Source organism: Melospiza melodia, chromosome 4 (genome assembly GCF_035770615.1).
Source record: "Melospiza melodia melodia isolate bMelMel2 chromosome 4, bMelMel2.pri, whole genome shotgun sequence".
NCBI lineage: Eukaryota > Metazoa > Chordata > Aves > Passeriformes > Passerellidae > Melospiza > Melospiza melodia.
In genome coordinates this window covers 20,925,961-20,946,902 of record NC_086197.1, presented here as the reverse complement: position 1 = coordinate 20,946,902, position 20,942 = coordinate 20,925,961, and the positions used below count along the sequence as shown (strand labels likewise).

General features: G+C 43.7%; 1 protein-coding gene across 2 annotated transcripts in view; it reads left to right on the top strand.

Annotated features, from left to right (window-relative positions):
• The window catches only part of ITPR2 (inositol 1,4,5-trisphosphate receptor type 2), a 243,686-nt gene that overhangs the window by 131,376 nt on the left and 91,368 nt on the right, over window positions 1-20,942 (top strand). The gene's annotated exons all lie outside the window — the stretch shown is intronic.

Here is a 20,942-nt window from a genome sequence, read left to right as displayed (position 1 = left end):
TGGGAAGAAGTGACATAGTCTGTACTCTGTAAGTGTCTAATTATTTCTTGCATTCCTCTCTCCCCTCATTGCCCAGTTTTCTCTTGCAAAACCAAGTCTTTCAAATGCCTCTTTCATTTTGCCTGTTCCTTTGGCTATCAGTAGGCAGATTCAGATGTAGATGTCCGCTGTCTCTGTTCTTTCTGAGCCTGATCCCAGTATCTTTTGTGTAATTTCCTCTTATCCATATTTCTGGGTATTCCCCAAACCCTTTCAGCATTACTCACTCTTAAATATGAATCATGGAGTTATCATCTAATTTCTCAGTGCTGACATCAGACCTGCCCTGTGCAAAAATAACCAGTGTAAGCAGAGGAAACCAACCCCATCTTCACCTCCTCCTCAAAGAAAACTGTGGTTAGGCCTGGGCAGACAAATTCTTTTTTAATGTCATGAAGAGAATTGCACAGGGGAAATTTTTTTATTTTTTATTATTCAAATTATGAATGATAACATTGTAATGATTATTATTCAATCATGAAAATTATTATTATTATTGATTATTATTCATATTTATTCTAATAGCATTCTGGGTGCATAACACCACTGTATCACATGGGAAGAAGAATTTGCTTTTGTAACTGACCTTTGCTAAACCTCCTTAAAAGAACTATATAGACCCACCAAAAGTTAACCTCATCTCAGGACTACAGGGGAGGAAAAAAGGCAACACATTTAATGTAGGACTTGAAACAAGCAAGAAGATTTGCTTGTTTTAGTTGCTCCTTCTACCCTGCTTTGGCTGCTGATAAAGGGAGACAGAGTTAAGGGAGGGAATTCCCATCAGAGGCAATGTGCTCCATAGGTCTGTAAGGGCTCTGCTTTTCAGGAGTGGGTAAAGGAGGTGTATTCCCAAATCCCTCATGTGACCTCCACCGTCTTGGGGGTGTATGGTGGGTGGAAAAGCTCTTTCTGAATAGAATTTCTCCCCCGTGCCTCCTCTGGAGTCCCATTGGTTTTACACTGAGGAATGTGATGAATCAGTGCAAACAAATATGTGAATAAACAAGCTTGGATATGCTTTGCAAGTGCTTCTCTGGCTTGCTACTCTTATGAGTCATTGTTCAATGCCATGGACTTCAGAACAGTAAAAATAGCACAATGAATGGCCTCGTGTGCGTGTTTCCCATCTTTTTTTTTGGGCTGTGATCTCACTGCCTACAAAGTTATTCAACTATGGCATGCAGATATTAAAAAAAAATAAAAATAGTAGTAAATACATAATGGTCATATCCAGAACAAAGCTACAGAGGGATGTGGGACATTTTGACAGGAAGCCTGAGTTTGCAAATCACCCATCAAATTGCATTTTCTGTGATAAACCTGACAGAAATGGTCAACCTCCAGTTTCTGCAGACTTTCCCACACTGAGAAAGAAGGATGAAATAATGAAATAATATTTCCTCCTTTCTATTTGCATTAATTCCTACCACTGAGCACCTTCTACTGTCTTTGTCCTTCATTTGACCACTGGAAGGTAGCCTATGTCATTTGCTGAAGAAACAGGAGGCAAAATAGGAGTAGGGGCTTATTTCACTGATTTTATACCTATTCCTGCATCCACTATATCAACTCTATTGTTGCACCTCCCCTTGGTGGTGAGTTTCAGGTCTCTGGTGCTCTCCTGGCTCCACATCCCTGGATTTCCTGGCAGTCAGCCTCTGAGGCAGCACTCACTTGTGCCTTGTCTTGCTGAGCACTACAGCATCTAATTGTGCTGAGAATCAAAGTTTAATTTCAGAAGTTTGATTTAAGGTATATAAATGAGACATAAAACCTCCTGGCCATTGATTGGCTTTCATAAGTAATTGTGGGTGATTATTGCAATCTCCTGGGAGTTCTGCATTGAGTCCTAGCCCTGTTTGTATTGATTAGGTCACCAACTGGAGTGAAACCTGATCTACAGCCCCTCTCTTCCAGAACAGCTTTAAAACACTTGGGGAAAGCAGGGTGTAGGGAGCTCACATTGCCTCTGTTCAGAGAGAGCTACTGCACTATCTAAATGTATTTATCTAAAGCTTGCTTCAGACTGACTATTTGAGAAGAAAAGCGGGAGGGGCAGAAAGGACTGTGCTTGCACTAGATGTGCCCCATCTATATTTGGGTTTAGAATCACTGGCAGTTTTTATACCCATTTTGCAAAACCAGAAGGATCTTGGACTGGGATTTTTGAATTTTTTAGGCATATCTTTTTGTGTTTCACCGTAGTGCTTGATATCAGTTTAATTTCTGTGTGAATGTTGCCTCTGGACCTATTTATACACCTCAGTTTGAATCTGAGTAACATTTCCAAAAGCACCTGAGACGTGTAGACTGATGTGTGCTTACTTTGCAAATGACTGGAGCAGTTTAAAAGCTTAGCATTACCTTGCTGCCCTGCTTAAAGTGTCTGTCCATACAACAGAGCTGCTGGGCCAGGAAGGGTGGTGCAGCATCTTCAGAGAGGGTTCAGAAGCTTAAATTAAATTGTTGAACTCTTGATCTAATGGTGCTCATGTGGACTTCTTGGCTGACTCTAGCTGCTGGCATGACAATGCCTTGGGTAGGGACAACCTGCTGATCTCCCAGCTGTTCATAAATCAGGTCAGCACCTCTGGGGGAAGAATATCCTCCCTGTTACCATTTTGTAACAGGTGTATATTACACCTCATCAGATGTGCTGGTGGATGGGAGGGTGTTACAGAATGTGGCAGAATCCAGGCCAGTGTGTCCCTCCCTAAGGCAGCTCCTTTGAGAACACTGCTGTAAATGAATGGAACCCTTCAGGAAGGGGTGCCTGTGCTGCAGAGCTCACACTTTATACTCTTCATTCCTCTTTTAGGTGTTGAACTTCAGTATAAATAATTGAAAACTGCATTTTTTTAAGTGTCAGTAGAACAAAGACTCTGTAAGCTGCTTAATTGTCAGAAATAAGCAGTTGAGCTTTTTGCCTTTTTTTGGAAAAAAACTCATGAAAATGTTGGGTTTTCTCTTAGACATTTGTACTAGATCATGATTTAAAATCATAGAAGTAGCTCTGTGGCCTTTTGTTTTGCAGGGTTAATGTTTCTGCATTCAACTTTAGATATGAAATGTAAGCTGTCCTCTCCCCTTTGTTTGCAGGAATACCACCAAATATACATGAGAAAGAAAATTTGGTGGAAATAAAAATGTATTTTATTCCTGTAAGATGTGGTCCCAGATATGGCCTCCGCTGGCTCTGGTCATTTTGTGCCAGAAGAACTGAATCTTTTCATGTGAAGCTGTTGACAAAACTCCAGTGAGTTTGTCAAAAGCAGTCGTGCCAGTTTATTATTGTACTGATCTACCAGGCAAGCTGAAGCCAGTGGGAGCTGCAGGTCTTTTTCTGCTGGGGTAAATGGCCTCAATGGGTTTTAGAAGCCAGGAGATTTTGGGAGCCACTACAGTGTCCCAGCATTGCAGCTCATTCAATCACAGACATTCTCAACTTAAACTGCATTCTATTCTATAGCCTCATCTTTTTAAGATGATTTGACTTATTTGCATTTGCAAATTAGGCAACCTTCAGATAAACAGCATTTGTAGGTGAAAAAAAAAAAAAAAGAGGAGGAAAAAGAGAATAATTTTGAAAATCTGTTGCTTGCTGAATGTATCGTACCTCAAAAGAATGCTTCTTTTAAATGGGAGAGTGGGATCCAAATTCCTTTATTTGTGTTACTACTCACATTTTGGGTTAGTGGCACTGCAGGCATTTTGAAGAATTACATTTAATTTTTCCTGTTTCTGCTGTCAGTTTTATTTGTGCTGATGTATAAAAATACCTGTGCACTGGCCTGTTTTTCCCTGTTGTCAACAGGGAAAACTCAGTGTGCCTGCAAGGTGAGAGGGGGTCAGAAACACCACAGGAGAACATGCATGCTCAGTGCTATTTGTACTGAATTTTTTTAAAAATCACTTATCTATTTTAGCTGATAAAGGACACTTTTGCAGGGTCCTGCATTAAAAACTCACTCCTTAGTAAACCAGCTCACAGGGAGGGACTGGAGGTGCAGGGAGGAAGAATGCTTGGTTATCTCCAGCAGTGCCAGCCTGGTTGTGGACCAGCACTTCTGGTATGGTAAAAAATCTGCTGTTGTGGCTTTGTCATGGGAGTTAAATGATGAGTGAAAACTCAAACACAAGTGGGACAAACCCCTCAGTTTTGGAGATGCTTTGTGTGAAGGTGGTGATCAGCTGCAGAACCAGAGCCTCCAGGAATTCACTGCAGCACAGCATTCAAGCTTTGCTCTCACCCTGAATCATCTAAGCCAGTAATTGCAGTGGCAGGAGCAGCAGAGCTTTCAGATATGCAAGACTAAACACTGGACGTGGTCAGAACCTGAAAGTGTGGTAATTTCTCATTAGACCCACGCACTGACATTTTACAAAAGAGAGAAAAATCTACAGAAAAACAAATGAGCACAGTTTCACTTTTCCCCCTCCAGGCTTCAAGCTGAGATAATTAAGCAGAGGGACACCAGGAGGCATGTGATGGTGATGGTGTTGTTTGTTCTAGCCAGGTGTTGTCAGCCACAGCGCTCAGAGCCTCGGGCCATCACTGTTGTGTTGTTATTGCTGCACATTTCTGGGGCTGTGACAGGCAGCATCAACCAGAATATTCTGAATTAGCATCTTTGGGGTACCCCTTTTCCCTCCTGTGAAGTGCATTGCTCTGGGCTGAAAGGACAATGCTGCTGGACAGCCCCAGATATTCTGCTGGATTTTCGATCACGTCCATTTGTTACTGATGCAAAACCTGGGAGAACTGGGTATATGAAATGTGTGACTTATTTTTAAGGGGATTTTTTTTCTGAAAGTAACAGGCCCTGGAGATTTGCTCCAGCTTTGGACTGTCACCTGCTTGTGTCACCTTGAGAAGCCTGTTGAGAGCCACTGTGCTTGGGCCAGTTGTGAGGCACCTTCAGGGGTCTGTGCCTGGCTGGTTTCAGGCAGAATGCATTGCCCTTGTTGAGCTGGACGAGAACTTGAAACTCAAATTCGTGTATCAAGGACAGGTAATTGAGAAGGCAGCCCTCCTGACACCCTACAAAGTGCAGGTCCTGATCTAGTGAAAGGCAGGAGCAGTTTAATCTGCTGCAGGGGCAGTGAGCACAGGCCTAACTACACTGCAGTCATGATTTTGCCCTCTCTTTAATATGCATAATTGTTAACTCACCATGATGCAAATAAAGGATCTCCAGAGACCTAAAGGTACTTCTGTCCCTGGTGATAGTTCAGTGAGCAGTGGTGCCCACTACTCTCTGGTACTTACTCTTTTTTGTTTCAAACCTTGGTTATTTTTCCTTTGTTTGTTTGTTTGTTCTTCAAGTCACAAACAAATCTAATGGCAGGATGCCCAGGCTGTAAAGACACATGGTTGTTAACACATTTCATCCAAAAGATTGTAGTCTCTCAGCAGCTCATATTTATCAAATTTTAAGATTATGGTATGTTGTTATCCAATTTTCTTTCAGAAATATTAAGCCCAAATCCTGATTGATAAATTATTTTAGAACTTAAATCATCTGCCCTTCTCACATACATCGTCTCTCCTCTAAAGGAGAATCTGATGCTGTAAAATATTTTTTGTAGCTACTGATTAAAACAGCATCAACCAAACCAATAAAACTGGAGTAGCTTGTTCCTTACTCTGAACTTCAAATGACCAATTTCTCTTCTGGAATTTGCCCTTTACACAGTGTATGGGACATAGGGGGTTTGCCCTTCTTATTTCACATTAACACCTTCCTATGGATGTGCTCTTAAGAAGAGCAAACCAGCATGAAAATCTTAACTGCCTGCAAACTGTCTGACATCCTTCTCTACTGACAATGCTATTCATTAAAAACAAATAAAAAAGAATGCAAGAGAAGAGAGCTGTTTGATAAATGAAACTGTTAGAGCTCTGAGGATGATTCATCTCACCTTACTCAGGTACAATATTCATGGAACTGATCAGGATCCTTTTTGTAAACAACAGCAACTAGATTTTCTAGTTGTTTGGAATACAGGTGAAATGAATTTCACTAAAGACTTCAGTACATCTGGAAGTTAAATTCCATGCTCACTGTAGCTCTTTGAATCAAATTCTACATCATGAAGATACCAGAATCAAGGTTTTCTCCCTGATTTGTTTTATTTCTGTATTTAAAATTATGAATAAAGCAGATTTTTAGGAATTTAGTGGAAGGTTCTAGCAGATCTTAGATTGGCAAGGACTAGATAAATGACCAAAGATATGTTGTAAGTTAATATGTAAAATGAGTCAACAGTTTTATCATATGGTTCATGTCTCCAGGTGTGTGGAGTTTTGTGTGAGGATAGATTCATAAATGTAAATATTTATTTTAGGTTATTTATTGCTATTCCTTCTCTTTCTCTTTTACCTCCATAATGGAGTTATAGTAATAGGATAAATATTAGAATGTTAATTTGGTGTCTCAGCATATTGTTTTGGTTTTAATGGAGTAGATGGTCTTGTTTAGAATGATATGTGCTAATGCTCTCAGTGTTACTTAACAGGAATAAAAACATAATTCCTATGACCACCCTAGTTTTAGTGATTGGTGTTTGTTCTAAGTGCCCAGTTGACATCCCAAGGAGCCTTTGTGCTTATTTGAGAGCAGGAGCAATTGACATGGGTGCAGCAGGGCTTTCCATACCCTGGGAGCAGCTACACTGAGGTGGGAAGGGAGCACAGAGGAACATGTGAGAGAAACATCAGCGGGCACCCTGATGTTTGGGATGGTTGCAAGGTTTTTTGGGAGTCAGGAGAATAAAACTGCATAGACCTTTTCCCTGACTGTGATTCTGGAAGATGTTTCTCCCCACGCGCTTCCCATTCCCTTCTCAGAATTAATTCCTCTGTGGAAAGGCCACATTTATGAGCAGTTTCAGTCCCACTGCCAGGTAATGGTTATAATTCTTGCTGGGAAGCACAGAGAGTGCTGCAGTATCGCAGAGACCACAGTGTGGCAACTGTGGACTTTTCAGAAACATCTCCTGTCTGTGGCAGCAGGGCAGCTGCTGCTGCTGCACGGCTCAGTTCCCACAGCAGGCAAATGTCTGCAGTAGTCCTGGAGGGGGCAAGGGAAAATGTCTCCTTTGGTTCTGAATTCCTTGGAAGGGGAAAAGGGTTCTTTTGTTCTCTGGGTGGTTTGGTTTTTTTTGGTTTTGGGGGTGGGGGTTTTTTGTTTGTTTTTGGGGTTTTTTTGTTTGTTTGTTTGTTTTTGTTTTGGGGGGTTTTTTTTGTTTTTTTTTGGGGGGGGAGATTTTTGTTGTTGGTGTTGTTTTTCTGTTGCTGTTGATGTTGTTGTTGTTGTCTATCACAAATTTGCTGCTGCTTTATTTAATATGTTTGAGCAACAACCCTGTTTGTACTTTGCAGTCGCACCAGAGATAGCAGTGAGCAGAATTCAATGCCTTGTATTAAGGATGGCCAATGAATATTTATGATAGACCTAGGGAGCCAGTAATAAAAATGAAATCGGCATGATGCCACTAGATCCAAATCTTTGATCTCTGTTTTAAGAGAAAATACAATAAAGCAGGGGATAATGGACTCATTATAATGGAATGGTTAGTTATGGTTACTTAGGGCAGCGTGAATAGGTGGCATTACATAAACTGCTCTAGTCCAAGATTTACGATCCAGAAATGTGTTTCAGGCACTGAGTTTCTACAGAAAACATCAGTCTAGGATATTGTTCTGGTTTAGTCGGTCCAAGCACAAAGAATTAAAGATACATCCCTTTCAGATCCAGGATGGGGCATGCTCTTGCCTTACTAGGGGCAGCAAAAGCCCTAAGACCCAGCAAGGCCCTTCTCCTCAACCTCTTTTTGTGCTTCTGCTCCTCATCCATCACCCTGTGAGCAGGCAGAGGGAGGGCTGGGCATTGCACAGGGGTGGAAATTAGATTCCACTCCCTGCCCAGGCTGTCTTAGCAGATCCCAGCTGTGAGGGGACACTTGGGGTCGCCAGGAGGGAGGGGACAGCTGCCGCTTTGGCATCCCCAGGAGCACGCAGGGGCGGTGGCTGGAGATGTGTGCCACAGCTGGGTGCACCCACCTCCACCAGGAGCAGGGAGAGTCTCCTGCAGAGTGCTGAGACAGCTCCTGGGAAGCCTAATGAAGGAGCTGCTATTTGACAGGGATGGGGAGCAGGAGCAAGTGAGCTATTTTTCTTTTTAATGGTTGCAATTACTTGCTTAACACCCCTGCCACACCAAGCAAGACACAGAGGAGGGCTGATTCCAGGCTGTGGATGAAAGCTGATCCCAAGGTCTCTGTCTAGCCAGGCAGGAGGAGGAAATGGAAACTCACTGTTTTCTGATTTGTTTCAAACTGATGTAATTTCTAAGGGACTTCATCACTAATGACATCTGGCTAGGGATTAGTCTGTAATGTGGCCCATCTCCCCCTTTTCAAGAAAAAGAAAATATATGCTATATTGAACTTTGGAAAACAGCTATTAAGCAACCACAGTAACTGCTTCTGATAGGCTTCCTTTTTTTTTTTTTTTTTGGTCTGATGAGGATTTTACCCAGCATGTTTGGCCTTGGAGGAGTGCCTGGATGGTATTGCCAGCTGGAATTGTCAGAGCTGCTTTGTCTTCTGTCCCAGGAAAACAGAAGCCTGGCGGGCAGTCACTCTCGCTCTTATTTCATATCCCTGCTTAGTCAGAGTTGCCAGCCCCAAGCACTGAAAACCCTGAGTCAGGCCACAAACAAATCACGAGATTTGGCTTGAAAATCATGAGATTTTTTAATTACAAATAGTTTATTTGGGATTTCTCTGAGTCTTCAGAGTGTCTGTTCTTCCAATTCTACTGTACAAATCCCAGAGTTTGACGTATGCTTTGCTGAATTATGCATGTGTTTATTTACTGAAATAAAGCCAGGTTCATTTATGGTTACCTGACCTCTGCAGTTTGTGGGGAAAAGAGCAGAATACTCAGAGCTCACATTAGGGGATGGTTTCTACTGCCAGGTGTGCCAGCAAGGGGCAGTGCTGGCCCTCAGCTGGGGCACAGGGAAATGTGCTCATCAGGGTGGGGCTGGTGTTGGTAACTCCAGGTACAGAGCTGTCACTGGGGGCTGGGAACAGGGCCTTGTCACTCTGAAAACTCCTTCTGGCAGACTTGTCCAAAACATTTTGTCTCCATTTACTAAGCAGTTACACCAGCAAAGCCTCCTTATATTCCTTTTTCCTGCAAGCTTTTTACCCTTCCCCCTGACTTATTTTTTACTACTTTTCTCCTTTCATGCAAAAAACTTGATTTTTTGACTCCTTAGCTGTCTACAGTAGCATTTGTGTCCTATTAGCCCTCCATCCAGTAGGGCTGGATACCAGTCTGCCTGTCTCTGCTGCAAAAGACATTTAGGTAACCTTAACTCTCAGGTCTTTCAGCTTTAAGACTCCTTACTGCTTCCAGAGGAACAACAAGCTTCCCTTGAACCAGGTGTTTTCTCAGCTGTGACCAATTAGAGGTTCCCAGCTCTAAGGTTCCTCCCAGGCTGCTCTACTGGGTGCAGTTCAGCATTTTAAGAAACCAAACTCGTCTAAATATACAAATATTTGACTGTGGCTCTCTAAAAATGAAAACCTTTGCATTTAAACAAATGCTGGAAGCCCTGCACATCGTTGGGAAGTTCTGCTTTTACAGGTTTTTTGAAGGGGCTAAAAAATGTTCCTGGAGAACAGACTGTGCAGCCTGAGTATTCTTAATTTTGCAAGGAGACCCACATTAACTAGGTTGCTTTTGTGAGGCAGAGGATGTTAGCAGTGGTAATTCACTGCTAGCAATAAAGTGTGGGCTAGTCAGTAAATTCACCCAGGATGGCACAGAGGATTGTTCTGGTTTTATGTCACAGTCTTTATTAAATTTGCCCTGGTTGTTGCTGGCACTTTGTTGTAGTCATGATAATTCTCACAATAAAACCAACCATAAGGACTTAGAAAGGGCTGTTTGAAAAATGGAAGCTGAACCATTTCTTCTTTTCCTTCATATTTAAGTATTCTCACAGCAAATAACATCATGCATGGGAAAACCTCAGATTTTATTGTTTGAGTTTGGATTTTTGTTCTGTGTGGGGACATGTTTTCATGAAGAAAAAAACCCAAACCACCCAAACCATCAGTCAGAGCAGCAAGTTTAGGAGATTACTTGGGGCTGGGGTGTGCTTATACAGAAATGAGTAATTTGTACTGCAGAAGTCTGGGCAAAGTGGTACCTCTTTGTGCCCGTGCAGGGCATCAGGTGAGAGCAGTGTGTGGGTGCAGGGCTGGGGGGTGGCAGCTGAGCTGGCTCCTCCTGGAGTCCCAGCTGATGCTCAGCCAGGCTGCTGAGGAGGGTTTGCTGTCCCCAGTGCGGTCCGCAGGGAGCCACTTGACTTAGATGAAGCTGTTTATATAAAGATATTATTTCCATACATGCAATACTGAAAGAGCTTGTTTTAACTCAGTAGCAAATTCTAGCACACTGGGTACTCTAAATGCAGGTTTTTACTTCCCTTTTTAAAGAAAAAAAAAAAAAGTTAAAAAAACCCAAGAAGTCAACTATTTTATATATACTTTAATTCATCATGTATTTAAGCTATTTTTTTAAACTATAAACAAATTGAAACTAAAGAAACAATTCCTTTGTCTCTTTAAACTATCTCTTTATCTCTTTCCTATTTTTTCACATGCTTTTTCCTTTTTCTTTATTTTTCCCCCTGATTTTTAGCTGAAGAAAGACTTTATTTGGGAGCAGGAAAGGAAATGTTGCTGGAATAATGTTTTCTTTTGATCTGCCCCACAGTTTATGGCTTCTGTGTCTTAAGTTCAGTTCTTTGATCACTATCTGTCTGTTTTGCTGCTCAGCCCTATGCAGTGTGATGTTACCATTGAGCCAGCTGGGGCTCTGCCCCCTGCAAGAGCCATGAGGTAGTAAAATCAGAGTAAATTAAAAGAGTTCTCTCAAGCCTCTTCTGCAGGATTCTCAGCTCTTCATTTCACAGCTGAAAAGTGGCTGCTCTCTTGCCCCTGCCACTGCCGTGCCCGTCCAGCTCCATCCTCCAGCAGGGGCCTCCAGAGCCACGGGAGGTGGCACAGCAGCACCAGGCAGCTGCAGCCCTGCACAAAGGGGCTCTTTCACACACGTTCCTGCTAGGAGAGCACATGTGCAGCTAAAACAAGTTCCACTGCCCATCTGACTCGAGCAACAGCCACCCTGGGGAAGCGGGAAGCTGTCTTTTTTTTTTTGTTTTGTTTTTTCCTTCCCTGAGATTGGACAACAGATATATTGCCCTAATGCTTGTTTCTGACTCAGTGAGCGCTGTGCTTAGGCCCAGAGCTTTGGTAATTCTAGATTATTTTGTGCTGAGGAGGGTTGCTGAAGGACAAGGGAGGGGAACTGAGGTTCCACCTGCCAGGCTGCTCAGGCACAGCTCTGCCTCTTGCCCTGAGCTTGCTGCACACACAGGGAGCTGCCACCACCCTGGGCATGTGTCAGTGCAGCACAGGGCACCTTTAAAGTAGCGCAAGCTCACTCCCGTTTTGGGCTCCTCTCCAGGGGACTGAGTGACTCACCTTGAGAGAAGGTCTCTCTGAAAGTGGAAGCAGGACTTTGTGTATGACAGTGCAGAACCTCGCAGGTTGGCAGGGCGCCCGTCTTCTCCTCCTAAATCAAGGAGTGTGCTCCTGGGCTTTGTGAATGAAAGATTTGTTGGGAGGAAAAAATGGGATGAAGTCTTAAAAAAAAAATTAATTTATTAAGCTTGGCTTACTGTGTAAAGTCTTGTTCTGAAGTTGGCTTCTATTGGAAAAAACCATGCTTTTAGAAATTTGCTGCAATGTTGGCATACACGAAAGGAGCCACTTCTTGAGTTGTACAGACTCCAGAGACTCTTCCTGCTGTGTTGGCCAACTTGATTTGCAGTGCCTGTTCTCCTGAAGGTGGATTTCTGGGTCAAGGTGGCTCCAAAAATCTGCAACCCAAGGGGGTGATCCAACAAAAGACAAAGCTTCTGTGGAGCACCCTCCCTACAGACGTGCCTTTGGCACACAGGCACTGCTGCCCAGGGTGGCTGGGATGGCTACCAGCTTCTGAGATGGATGCTGGTTAGGAGATCTGGGACACGTGTTAACCTCACACTCCTGTGATCCATGGCTGTCATACCTGTGGAAATGTTTATATCCATCACACCGTGGGGATGCAACCCTGCAGACGGTGACACTGGGAGGGACCCCCTTGCCTGGAGGGCATGTGGATTTGGCACGGGGAGGAGCACGTTTTATCCCCAGCAGCCACTACATACCCATTCTCAAATACCACCTGCCTTGTTTGCAGAAAATCCCTGCGGATGACACTGGAGGCATTTCAAAGCCCACCTGGACGCGCTCCTTTGTCACCGAGGCAGGGGGGTTGGACTGGCCGAGCTCCAGAGGTCCCTTCCAGCCCTAACAATCCTGGGATTGTGTGGGCGATCAGCGTGGTGGTGACAGGAGAGGGGTGCCCAGCCCTGTGCCCAGGCGCCAGGAGGCTGATTTGGGTGGGAGCCGCGGCAGCAGGAGGGGGCAGAGCTGTGCCCAGCGGGGCGGGCGCTGTGCCGGGGGATGCGGGCGAGTGCAAGGCGCCGGCTCCCACCTTTCTTCCCAAGCGGCCCCCGCGCTGTAATCGCCTTTGCCGGGCAGCATTTAATGAGCTGTTTGTGCATGTGACCGCGGCGCATGTGAGCGGGGCCGCCGGGGGAGGCGCGGGCGCTGTTATGTAATGGGCGCAGTGTCGGCTCCGTGCGGCGGCCCCGGGCCCCGGGGAGCGCGGCCCCGCCGGCGGGAGCGGCTCCCGAGCTGCCCGGGGGCTGCGCGGGCACGGGGCGCGCGTCCCCGCCCGCCGGCCGCGCCTTATGTAACGCGGCGGGAGCGCCGGGGGACGAGCGGAGCCCCCGCTCCTTCCCCTCGGCCACAAGAGCACGGAACGCGGGTTTATTTATTAACCTGCTCCTCTCCCGCTTTCTGCCGCCTGGAGAAGGGGTTCCGCAGGCAGCAGAGGATCCTGCATCCCCAAACCTGCCTCCCCGGTTTGGGGATGCGGAATTTGGCAGAGGACGCTGGAGTGCAGGCACTGAGGTTTGGGCGTGCAGGTGGCCTGCGAGGAGTTCCCATAAATTATTTTGTGTGTGACTCCCCGGTGGCATTGCAGGAGGGTGCGTGTGAAGCTGCAGATGTTGTTGCCATCAGCCCCTCACCTTTTATCTAGGTCTCTGAAAAAAAAAAAAAAAAAACCAAAAAAAAAAAAAACCACCAAAAAACAAGGTCCTGTCGAAAAAAAAAAAAAAAACAACCATGAAATTTGGAGCATTTCTGGGGCAGCTTTAAATTTCAGTAACAATTTTTATTGATAACCAGCTGAGGAGCAAATTGACATAACAGATCTGACGGATAGAAAAGCGCTTCCCCCATCCCCACCCTGCAGCATTCACCATTTCTCTAAAGTACCATTTGAAATCCCATCCTTCCTCCTCCGATAGAAGCTAATGTTCATTGTCTTGCCCAACCAAACCCTCTGAAATGTTGAGCTGTATGAAATCTCCCCTACTTTCTAAGGGCCGGAATATACTGCTTACAGGCAGTCTGATTGCATGGCAGTCAAAACATTTTCCTCTTAAACATTTCCCCTGCCACCCCTACAGTAAGAAAATAGCTGTTTCTAAAGCTGTGCTTGCAACAAAATCCAGTGCTGTTTCATAAGATCAGGTGTACTGGTTGTGCATCTGGGGAATATTCAACAAATAATACCACTTTATATGATACAGATTCCATTATCTTGTATTTATTGTATTTCCAAGAGAAAATTATTGTTGGAGTTGTTTTTGTATTAATAAGCATCATAAAAGGGTGTTTTGTTTTGGTGGATTTAAGGTTTTTGTCTTCCCTTCTGTTGCTTTTCCTCTATTCTTTCACTTCACCTCTCTATATACAGCAGACTCATGTTTAAATATACATTGTTATGATAGTTACATAACTCTGTCTTGCAAGTGCTGAAAAATGATCCCTGGCTTTATCTTCTATTTTTTAAAATTAACAGGTTTTGTGTATAATCTAGCACAGTCAAAAGACAGAGGGAGGCATGCTGCTACTACATAAGGATAGTTTCCCACAAATCAGAACAAAAATAATAGAAATTAAACCCCAACAAATATCATATGCCGTGCTTTTGCTAGCCAGTGAGTCTTAAAACCAAAGAGTATAAATGTGTTTGCTAACGAGTGGATACTGAGTTGATTTAATGAGTTGGTGATGCAGTTGGTGACTGCTCATTATCATCAGAGAATTTCACTTACTGCAGCAACTCAGAAAATAAATGAGTACAGCTCAGACTGGACTGTGTTGTGAGCAAAATGAGAACTTCTCCTCTCTGCAGCTTTAGCAGTCTCTGGTTTTTCTGCTTCGTATCGGTCATCCTGGGCTGTGGTTCAGGTCCTTTAACCATCTTTCCAAGGATGGTATGGAAGTGGTGCCAGACCCTGCCTCTCATGAGCAGAGGGAGTGCCCAGACAGGTAAACAGATTCAGAGGTCTTGACAGCTGGAGATTAGCAACAGGCCTTCTCTCAGAATAAAGGGCCATTCTTCTCCCAGGGGGTGGAGAGGGAATATTAGGACTCTGGTTATAATCTAACAGACATTACAGGAGATAAAGGAGCTCCAAAGGTGTGGAAAGCTCTGACTGCAGCCTGAGCAGGTCAGGTTGCTTATGAGCAAAAGCATGCCAGGAGTTCTGCTGCACTCTGCCAGTGCTGAAAGTGTTTGACTGGTTGAATGGAATCACCTTATTCAGGTACCATTTATGGGAAGAAAACAGCAAAACTCTTCCCATTCTGTAGCCTACCTTTTATGGGGCTTCATTCCTTAAATACCAATGTGCCCTCAGAGCTATGGGTTACTAGATACTGCAGAAGCACAGCACATAAATAATGACATTTGTTTTATTTTGGAGTTGTTAGGAAATCAGTGTCCCCGTAGGGTATAAATACAGTAGAAGAGGGTTTGTGTGTTTGTGCTTCAAGACAAAAGTTCTTTATTCTTAAAATATACAGTTGCAGAGAAAACTGTATATTCAAAAAAAACTGATTATTTTTTCCCTCCTTGGTGCATAATTTTAGAATCTGGTTCTGATTGCTTGGGCTTTGCTGTTATTGCCTGATTTTTACATGGTGCTTAAACTCAGAGATGTATGCAGTGAAACTTTAAAACTCTGTTGAGTTTTGGAAACGTTCACCTGTTTAAAAAAAAAGAAAGAAAGCCAGCCTACAGAGAGTTTTAAAAATAGCCCAAGTCCTCCTGGAATTCAATTACAGATGCCTACCAGCTGCTTCCCCTGCCCAGGACCTGCATTTCTAGTTCCTCTGTTCCTCTGGATGTTCCTTGCAGGGGAACAGCCCGTGTGACATGACTGATGAACAGAGAGATTGCAGAGAGAGGTGCTGGGGTATGGCCCCCTGCCATCCCTCCCTGCCACCTGCTGCTCGGGCTGTCCTTTCATAGTCACGACCGGAGCTGTGCGATTGTTGTACAATGTGGATGCCGGCTGTGCGGCCACTGCTGCGACTGGCACTTTATTCTCATGCTATGTGCAATGACTTTTTCAAAAGCTTTTTATTTAGCCCCTGTAGCACTGTGTCTTACTAAAAAAAAAAAAAAAAAAAAAACATTATAAGAAGAATCCTGTCTTCTTGGATCTGTATTCTGTCTGAGTTCACAGGCACACATTATGTCCCCCATTTGCTAAAACACCGAAGTGCAGACCCTGAGCTAAACTGCAGGCTTCATTTCCCCTGGAAATATATGCAGATTGTAATAGATTTGCCCGTAAGTGCCCATGCTGGATTCTGCCATAATATGGACTTTGCCCTTAAGGAATTGTTGCCAAACTTGTGGTGTAGGATCAAAATAAAAAATAATAATTAAAAAAAAAAAGGCAAAACACAAAAACTCTGCTCACTTATTAAATTGCATGGACTGTGTTTTGTCGAGTATCATCTTTTTTTTGATCTGGTTGCAGATGATTCAGCTGTCCAGTTGCAGGAGAACATTTTCCAGCAATGTAGTTTGGATGTAATCCTCTTTCTGGTATTGTCCTGTTTTCCCCCCATAGGCTTTGTGTGTGTGCCCATCTGTGTGTGGCAGTGACAGGAGCTTTCCACCCAGTCTGGCTGTCTGCAGGATCTCACTGGTTCTGTGCTGCCTTGCTCTCTTGGGTATGGTTTGACTCTTTGATTGGGAAGAATATGGTTTGAGGGTTTGTGGCAGAAATTCATTTACTAATTCATAGGGGAGAGAAGTGGGGGAGGAGAGGAGAGGGAAGGGAAATAATTCTTTGGTACAGAACAACAATCCTCCAAGGACATAGTTACAGTATTTCTTGTTAAAGTACAACGTGTTTGTTTTCCAATCCTGTAGAAAATGCAGTGATTCTGTGGCTTAGGCTGTTGCCTGCTTAGCGCACAGCTCTGCTGCAGATACAGCTGTTATGAGCTGAGCAGTCCCTGCTTGGTGTCTGGTCCCACTGATTTCACGAGACAAATCTTATTCACAGGTCTTCACATAATATGACATGGCTGCCTGAGAGCTGGAGACATGAACACCTTGTTTGATTTGATATTTCTCAGTGATTTTTAATTTTGGTGCAGAAATCCCAGCAGAACTGATTTTAATTAAGGACCTGATCCATAGCTCTTAGATTTAATGATGGGATGTACCTGCTTACAGCGTGCAGTGCTGCCCTGCCTTGGGGATCTCTAGGCTACCTCCAAATTAACCCATTTAATAAATTAGTTTCACAAGCAGAATTTTGCAGCTTCCCTTTCTGGTGCTGTCTTGTTTTGTTTCCTGAGGTTCCTCTCCACAGTGATGCATGGAGGCACCCACAGCCTCTTATGAGGTCAGATTTGGTGTTAAAATCAAGCAGTTCTTTGCTGTTTGATATGTAGATTTATTTTTTTCATCCTAAGATTTTAAGTTAGGATAAAGGTCAGTGCTTCCAACTTCTATTTTTAAAGGAGGCTGATACCTGTGTGATATAAGCGATGAAGCTGATGCCTGAGAAGCAGAAGTGCACACAGCAAGTCACTGGAGCTGACAGATTTTAAAGGGGTGTAGCTGGTTGTGTAAGCCGCTAGCTTGGATGGTTTGATGTAATGCTGTTTCCAGACACTGTGGGGATGACATGTGCCAGTGCTGGGTGTTGCCAGACAGTAACCACAGCAATTCACCCTCAACATAATTACCACCTACAGCAAGGCTAGCAGCTTTTAAATGAGGAGGAGTGGGATTCTTTATCTAGGAAAACACCAAGGACTTTATATCTTTCTGTAAATCCACTTAATTTCTTCATTAGAAAGGCAAGGAATAGTGACAAACCTCAGCCAACACTGTGCATAATGAAGTATTTGTTTAAATACTCCCTTTGATATTAAACTGTAGCACAGCAGAATCCAGAAAAATCAGGTGGCTTTTCTTGCAGGTCATGCAGCATTAGCAGTGGTTTTGGATATGGAGCACAGCACTGTTACATGGGAGGCTTTAATGTGCATTTTGAGCACTTACTTTCCCTCTCTCTGGATACTAAAATTAATAATATTGTAAGTATAGCTCTAGCCACTTACAGGCCTCTTTTGGATGGTTGATTGCTTAAAATATGCAGCAACACTGTTAGCGGGGAAAATGCCAAGTTAAAAATTTGTATTTAATTCCTTACTTCCTTTTCTTGCCTACTTTACTAATTCGTGTCATTAGTAGATTAAGAAACAAGTTGTCTTGCAACTGCAAGGTTGTTTTTGTGTAGATGTGGGGGGATTGTATCCTTCATGGAATGCAGACATGCAAAAAAAGATGCTTGGGATTTGGTTGTTTTGCTGTGCTGGTAGGAGTAACAGATCAGGGGAATGTAAGGTGTCTTCCTTGGCACCTGATCCAAATCCCATTAAAGCCAGTAAAAAGATTTCTAATGTTATTAGAGCCATGATGGGATCACTCCAGCTGCACTTTCCTTGCACCCTTGCTGCTAGCATTGCCTGCTCAGAGTTCCCAGTGGGATCAGTGATAACAAGCAGGAACTTTTGCACCCTTGCTCTCTGGGAAATTGGTGTTTACTGGTTTAAAGGTTTCGCAGTCATTGCACCTGCTCCTGGCCATTGCAAACTCGTGTAGCTGTAGTAGAAATGCTGATGGGGAGAGCTGCAGGGGGACCTGAGCTCCCACAGTGCTCTCAAACCAAGCCAAGTGGGCCCTTGGTGCTATTAGTTAAAATCTGCCTACCTGGTTTGCAGATAGAATCAATTAGTTTGCCATTTATGTGATCTGCATTATTCCTTCTTGTAACTGTGGGCACAAAGCCTGACATTGAAAACGTGGTCTCTTGTGGCACAGGTCTAGGGTTTCAGTCATTTGGATGAGCCCCTTTTGATTTGTGCCATGAAGGCTGAAAAATGTTTTTGTGCTGGCAACAACTCAGGGTGCCTTCAGTGCAAAATTAATTCCAGTGTAGGGGAATGCACCCACTGCCAAAAAATATTTGACAGAGCATGAAAGAAGTCCCAGTTTGCTCTGCTAGGTATGTCTGCAAAATGCTGGAGGGGTACCTGCTTATGAAACATTGCAGGTATGCACAGCTGTGCTCAGCTGAGTCTCAGGAGCTGAATGCCCCTCTCTGCATCAGCTCCAACTTCTTGGTTGCTCCTCAGCCTGTAACTGGCAGCTCTCCCAGCACAGTGTTCTGCTGTCCTGCCTCATGGAAGGGTTTGGCCGTCACAGTTTTGCAATAAATGCATCTATTATCTTGTTGTTGAAGCATCCTAATTAATGTCTAAGAGCTGGTTCTTGAGCACTGCTTTTGAGCCATGTGAGCTCCTGGCTGTGGAATACTTGAAATGATCATAAATCTCCTTGAGATGGATTTTTCATCCCCTGAAACATAACCCCAGCCCCACTTGCACCTGAACTTCTTTTGTGTGTAATTTAATACCAGCAGCAGGAGAAAGCATCTCAAGTGATTTCCTGTGAACCTTTGCTCGAGGTGAAGGAGGAGACAGATGCATTCACTGCCTGAAAAATGGTTGGCTGTTGGATCAATAGATCAGATAGTTTGGTGTGAGGGACTGAATCTCTTTTGCCACTATTAGAATGGTATGAAGCAGATTTTCTTTTCTCATTGAGGCTGTCTGTGTGACAGGTGCAGTGGTAGTTGGCCAAGAGATGGGCTTGCATTTGTAAAGCTAAAAAATCTCTGGCCTCTCTCAAGGCTGAGGGCATTCAGTAGGCACACTGCTCACTGCCCAGCAGGCACAGTCAGCATCTCCCCACAAAGACCCCATGCTCTTGGAAGGATGTGGGAATAATAGATCTCATGTGAAAGCTCTGTCCTTCAATGCAATCAGTGTGGGTGATACCATAAACCCTGTGGTAGTATTTACATAGTAACTTGTGCTGTTAAAGGGAAAATTTAAAATAATTGTGGGGTTTTTGACTCTTGACTGCATTTCCCTCTGCCTGTGCTGTGTTGGCTCAAGTTCGGAGTCCTAATTTAGGTAAAACTTTAGGCAGGAGGAGAATATTCTGAGGCACACTGCTTACTTGCAGGTAGTGCACGCTCCCATTATCATCAGTGCTATGCAAAGACCACAGCATCTTTCTGAAGCATACTGTAAATTAGGGCCTGCAAGATCTGGCCATGGCCCCTCAATCCTACTTTTGTCTTTTGCCTTAGGATAGAAGATTTATATTTGCACGTCACAAAGCAGATCATAATGGTTATCTCAGAGTTCATTGTTATTTTGCAGTGTTTTTATGAGACTGGCAGCCTAATGCTGCAAAGTTGTTTGTAATGTTAAGCTTCTACACCTAAAGCAGTGAGGTATCCATGGTAACTGTCTTGCCTGTACACAGTCCCTGGGCAGCCTTTTCACACAGGTCAGAGCATGCACATTCCCAGAAACTGACTCAATTTAGTCTGCCTTAAACATCAGGTAATTTTAAAAAAGGCACTGTCTCTAATATTTTTTTTCTTTTTTGGTAATAGAATTTGGTTTTAATTAGCCATTTGAGCATTCTGCTAGTGAAAACAAAATAAAACACCTTTGCCACTGTAAATATGTCTCTTGCTCAGACCTATTCAAATTAAACCTGAGTCTTGTGCTAAAAATGTTAAGGGCTTTGCAGCAAGCAAATTCCAAATTAAAGTTTCTACTTAACACTGCAGAACATCCTGCTGTGAGGTTTGCCATAGCATTTTTTTATCTAGGTCTTCTGTCAGTACTTGGTATACTCAGTTTTCTTTGACTTCTCTCATAGTTGAGTCCAAGATTAGACTCCAAAAATTATCCTACTTCCTTCCCCATCTCCTTGTTGATTTGCAGAATACATGTTCATCAAGATGAGTTTCTGTTCTTGTCTATAATGATTTTTTGCAGTAGTCTGAGGTACTTATCTGCATATACCAAAGCCTGAGGAAAATTCTCTGCAGAACCAGCTGCCATGCTTGGAACTTTTTCATCTGCCAGCTTGCTCCCATCTTAAAGTTTTCCTGTCTAATTTTTTTGGACATCATTTTGCTTCATCTTGGTTTGTTCTGTCAGTTCCAATGCTTTTGCAAAAGTGAATCATCAGGTGTGTTTCTGCTGGGAGTTTGGCTTGGTGACTCAAGTGTGGAGGAGAAGGAAAAGGCTCAACTTTTAAGCAGATGCTTTCTTCCCAAGTGCTCACTTGCCCTTTCCCAGTGTCCTCCAGAGCTGCTTTGTTAAACAAGAGGCAGGATTGCCAGAGTAACTGAGGGGCAAAAGCTACAAATCAAGTGTCACACGGATTATAATGTGTCCTTGGAACAGCCAGGGGATAAGGAGGAAAAAAGCAAATTCGGAGGGGACAA